The following is a 5,936-nucleotide window of genomic DNA, read 5'->3' on the forward strand; positions in this document are numbered from 1 at the left end:
CTTACAAACGATTCTCCCGACTTGAACTGAACTCTGATGGAATGCAGGAAAAGGGTTTATCCACATGATTGGAATCAAGGAGGGTTCCTATGGAAATTGGTTGTTGAATAATGCCAAAAGAGCTTTAGAGTTTGTCTCTGCTTGTTATGCTCGCGATATACCTGATGATTTGCATGAACGATTCAATGCGAATTATGCATGACGAGTTTATGCAATGATATGAGGATCTACATATGCCTCAGGTTTGGGTACGGTGTGCCATACACCGAGGGATATTTGCTTGGGCTACAAGGCTTATGTTTCACAGGATGTGGGATGTGTCTTGCATGACTTCCCGACATTCTACTTTCTCGACATTGCTAGAGGAGGAATCTAGTATGGACCTTTTGATGCCCCAGGTTGGATATGAGAAGATACATGGAGAGGAATTACCATGGAGAATGACGACTCACATAATCTTTTAGGTCCAAAGACCTTCGCGATCTTATGTATTTGCATGCTGTATGCAAAAAATTGGGTAATGTGGTTACACCCTTAGACATTTTGCGATCAATGTAAAATCGGGTTTTCATTTCAGTGCTTTTATTGTTATCCCCGAAATTTTCAATGTATTGTTCATATAGAAATAACGGTTACATTTTGCAAAGAAGCGTAAAAATAAAAATGAGAAAATTCTGAATGAAACTTTTATTGATTGAAGATGGTCCCGTAAATGGCCGATTACAATAGGAAGAAATCCCTAAATGAGGTAATTGCGAAAAACTAAAACATAAAATAAATTGGAAATGTGAAAGTCTCGGATTTCCATTGAGGTCCAATTCTGCTATAGCCATTATGTCTTCTGGATCCTTGTACGTTGCTCCAGTTAAGAGTGATTGGATCGATCCCTACGTTCGGGTTTCCACTACTTGGAAAGATGGATTCACAGATCCTTGACAGTATGCAATATTTGCCTGTAAATCCCTAACTTTTTCCTATACCACCCTTTCGGGTTTTCAGTCTAGCGGGATACCCTTTTTTGGTCTAAGTTGCCCCTTAGGGGTGTCAACTTAGAGGGTTTTCAATTCTTTTGGTTTATATCCCTAATTTTTTCCTAGACCTTTTCTTTTTGCGGTCCACTGGGATGCCCATTTTTGCCTAAGTTGCCCTTTTGGGTGTCAACTTAGCGAGCAAAATATTAGGCGTAATATTTTCTGATTGCATCTGCGTTCACAAGCGATGCAAGATCATCACGGTGCATAGTTGAGAGGATCATGGCTCCTCTTGAGAAAACCTTTCTTACAACGTATGGGCCTTCATAATTGGAAGTCCACTTTCCCCGAGGATTTGTGTGGATTGGCAGGATCTTCTTAAGTACCAGGTCCCCGACTTGGAGATTCTGAGGATGCACTCTCTTGTCAAAGGACCTTTTCAACCGCTTCCAATAAAGTTGGCCATGGCGCAGAGTTTTCATGCGCTTTTCTTCGATGAGGTTCAACTGGTCAAGTCTGGCTTGAATCCATTCCGCTTCATCCAATTTGACGTCTGTCAGAACTCTCAGAGAGGGGATCTCTACTTTGATTTGGAGCACTGCTTCCATACCATACACCAGAGAGAAAGAGGTTTCCCCAGTCGATGTTCGTATCGAAGTATGACAGTCATACAAGGCAAATGTTAGCATCTTGTGCCAGTCCTTGTATGTCTTCACCATTTTCTGAACAATCTTCTTTATGTTCTTGTTGGCTGCTTCCATTGCACTATTCATCTTTGGATGGTAGGGTGAAGAATTGTGATGTTCAATCTTGAAACTCTTACATAATTATTTCATCATCTTGTTATTAAGATTTGAACCATTGTCGGTAATGATTTTGTTAGGAATCCCATAACGACAGATGATATCTCATTTCAAAAAGTGAGCCACCACTTATTTGGTGACATTTGCGTATGACACAACTTCTACCCATTTCGTAAAATAGTCGATAGCACCAGGATGAACCTATGCCCATTTGAAGCGATTGGTTCAATACGACCGATTATGTCAATGCCCCACATAGAAAAGGGCCATGGATATGAAATGACGTTGAGGGGGTACTGGAGGCACATGTATCTTATCAGCATAGATTTGACACTTGTGACAAGTCTGCACGTGACGGAAACAGTCTATTTCCATAGTCAGCCAGTAATATCATGCCCTAAGGAACTTTTTAGCCATTGAATGCCCGCTAGAGTGTGTTCCAAAGGACCTTCATGCACATCGGTTATAATTTTCTCTACTTCATTCCTATCCACGCATCTGAGCAGGACTGAATTCTAACTCCGCTTGTACAATACATCTCCACTTAAGAAGAACTTGTATGAGAGATTTCTCAAAGCCTTCTTGTCTGTGATAGACGCATTGTCAGGGTACACCTATTTTTCAAGGCACTTCTTGATATCGTGGTACCAAGGTTTTCCATCTCACTCTTCCTCGGTAGCCAAGCAGTACGTAGGCTCATCCAGGTGCTCAATATGGATAAAAGGAGATTCGTTCTTCCACTTGACCTTGAACATGAATGCTAAGGTAGCAAAAACGTCTTCTAATTGATTTTCCTCCCTCGGGATATGATGAAAAGAGATTTAATAAAAGTAGGGAATCAATTTCATGACGTGTTCCTAGTAAGGAATCAACTTGTGATCACGAGTTCCATAGTCTCCGCGTACTTGGCTGACGAAGAGAGTTGAGTCTCCATAAACCTCAAGTATTTTGATCCTACAATTCTAAATTTGATTAACAAGCTCTTGAAAAACCACATTTGATGTATCTTGTATGATCCACTGCTTGATATAACTGGGGACGCCTTAATCAAGAGTCTTACTTGAGACTTCGAGCTCCACAGCGTACAGAAAGAGTCTTATCAAGTAATCAAGGGTCTTTTGATCACTTAAATTAGATTGTGGGATTATACAAGATCAAAGGATTTAGTTGATCAAAATTACTTTTGATCAACTTGAATCGAGGGTTGGAATTAATTTGAAAATTATGCCTAATCCTAATCTAAATGTTAGAATTATATTCAAAGGTTGTTCCTAAGGGAGCATGCAATTCAATCTATTTCTAACCTAGGGAAAAAACAGTAAACTCACACAAAATGAATCAACAAACCTAATGGTTAACATTTAACCTAATGTCTAATCATGGTATAATCAACCATTAACCATATTAATCACAACAAAGTCCATAAAAGAATTATCAAAATCTAATGGCTAATATTGTAATCATGGAAAGATTAATAATGGAATAAATTCTAAAAAAATCATGATCAAAATCAACACGACTAACATAATTACCTAATCAAACTAGATCACATTAATGCCTAACTAAACCTAATTAATCAAAAGATTAATCTACCTAACTAATGATGAAAATTATGTTAGTTTATAATTAACAAAAAAAACAAGAATTAATCCTAATATCTCTATCAAGATTAACAGTCAATATCATGATTAAAAACAAATTAAAATACATTAATTAAGAATTAATCTAAAGATTAATTTAGATTAAATGAACATTTCATTGGGTGATAACTGGATGGAAGGTGGAGTCAGGAAAACTACTTGGGCCGAAGGCCCAAATCTCTAAAAGGAAATCAAGGCTAGGTTCGGTCCACCTTGACCATATCTTCTTCGTGACCCTTTCTCAACATTGCAATGCGACGACACTGTATTCCTCACCGTAAAAAGAAACGATATCACCTTGATTGCAAGCCGAGGGAGACAAAATCGTCGGGCAGAATCGAAAGGAAGAACTTTCTACATCGCCATATGCGATCGTGGATTTGCCGCGGCCAAGAAGAAACGCTCCCGTGCGATATCATGAATGTGTGAATCTGAGCCTCGTCGAAGAGTCGAGTCTGAATCGTGACCAACTCAAAACGACGTCTTCAGAATGGAAACACAATTCTTGTGCACAACATGAAGATGATTGAAGGTAGAAGAACGTACTGGGTAATTCTTATATTCGTTCTTTCCACCAATCTTTCCTCTTTTTCTCTTGTTTTCTGCGATTCTCTCTTGATGTTTCTTCTTCTCTTTTGCATTTCCTATTAGTTGGTCGTGTTGTTTTAAGAGAGTTTAAAAATGGAGGTGTGGTTGTTGATCCTGTTATGGGGGTGGTTAGGGATTGTCTAGTTATCAGTTAACAGGTTCATTCTATGGTGGTGGAGGGTTCTGTAGGTTGGAGTTTTGAAGTTCTGGAAGTTGTTAGCAGGGTGTTGAAAGGAGTTGTTAGAAGGAGGTTAGAAATTGAGGGAAGTGAATGGAGAGTGAAGAAGTTTGAAGTTGGAAGTGGAGATGAAATTGTTAATTGTTGGTTGAGAGTTAGTTGAAGGTTGTTATGAATGGAAAGTTCATTCTGTTGAGTTTGTTGTACAGTTGGCGAAGGTTGTGAGGTTGTTAGGATTCAGTTATGTTGTTAGACTTGCACCAAAACATTAAACACTGATCTATTGCTTCTAGTTTCAAATCCTTGTTATGGACGCAACAAAACACCCAACCTTTAGACTCAAACTTCACCTCCTACCCGTTGATCCAGCTCGTGGCTTTCCTTTAACCTCAAAGTCCTGTGGTAAGTGCAAATAAATGCAGTTCTTTGCAGTAGTTGGATTGTGATTTTCTGCACCTTTGCTACAATCATAACAAACCGCATAAGCATATATGGAGCCATCATTATTGAATGCACCGCAAGGTATGGGCTGACCACACCTTTGCATAGCCTTGAGTTTCTGTTTACTGTCTTTATCCTAGAAATTAAAGGCACCATCAGATCCAGCAGTTGCAAAAGTGTGATGTACATGATGGAAACTTAAGGAGCTGACTGCATATATGTCAGTGCTTTCTCTGTGGGATTCAAAAGTAAAATCCTTTTTTTTGCTCAGTTCATTGAGTTTTGGAATTGGAGTTGAGGAGGAGATTTAAATGGTGTTAAGAATGGTTCTGAACTGAGTTTTGCAGGGGGTTCTGCCATATCAATCGGGGAGGGTCTTTGTTCTTGTTTTCGATTCAGTTTTTGTGAAGTTGGCTAGGCTAAGTTTTTTTTTTGGTTCAATTTGATTAGGATTGGCTTCCTGTGTATATTGTATTGTTATGTATGCAATGTGGCTTGTGAAACTATTGTTGTGATGCTAATGTAATATGGAAGTGTTGGACTTGTAATGCTATTTAGATGTGGAAATGTGATATGCTTGAAATGTTTTGGTGTTTGTATTAGTGAATACTAATAGGTGTGTGTAAGATCCCAATTTTTACCCCTAAGATCCCTCATGTCATCTCATTAACTTGGCATTAAAATTGGGATCACACCTTGGTATACTCCTCACCTATCATTCATTGGATTGTATTGGGAGAGATCACCAAGCATTTGTGATTGTATCATAATTTATTTTTTATTTGTTTACTAACCAAAATCCAAAAATATGTCTAGTGTAGTTTTATTTCTTTTGTAGGTAGTGTGTGCATCCACATGTGCCTCACCAAGCTCACAATTAGGGTTTGAGACCCTCAATGCAAAGGATCAAGTTAGAAAAGGTCCATAATGGTTCAAATCATATATATGGATCCCCATGTTCTTTATTTGTATTTTTTTATCAAGGATTAATCAAGAGTTTGAAGATTGTTTGTCAAGGAAGCCCTAATTCATCTGAGTATCTTGTGTGCCTTCCTCAACAAGTTTATTCAACAATTGGTAAAATACATAAAGGGATACTCCATTTGACATCATCTTAAGCATACATGATTCTCCATGAGCCCCAAAGAGCAAAGGAACTTCAAGTTTGCAAGTTGGTTCAAGGAGGTTGACCAGAGAAGTCAACTGGTAAAATCTAGGGTTCCCGAGACTCTTATCTCCTACAATTTTTGTCATATGAAAATCAATCCAAGAGAAACGCAACTTTTATGACATTCCAAACAACTTTCATGTTGAC

The 5,936-nt window shown here is 38.4% G+C and overlaps 1 long non-coding RNA gene across 1 annotated transcript; it reads left to right on the forward strand.

Moving 5' to 3' along the window:
- The first annotated feature begins 3,568 nt into the window (after positions 1-3,568).
- Positions 3,569-5,220, forward strand: LOC127119127 (uncharacterized). Its single transcript, XR_007802649.1, has 2 exons — positions 3,569-3,963; positions 4,066-5,220. It is a non-coding gene; the product is annotated as an uncharacterized LOC127119127 (long non-coding RNA).
- Positions 5,221-5,936: the final 716 nt, after the last annotated feature.

This window comes from Lathyrus oleraceus, chromosome 2 (assembly GCF_024323335.1).
Source record: "Lathyrus oleraceus cultivar Zhongwan6 chromosome 2, CAAS_Psat_ZW6_1.0, whole genome shotgun sequence".
Lineage (NCBI taxonomy): Eukaryota > Viridiplantae > Streptophyta > Magnoliopsida > Fabales > Fabaceae > Lathyrus > Lathyrus oleraceus.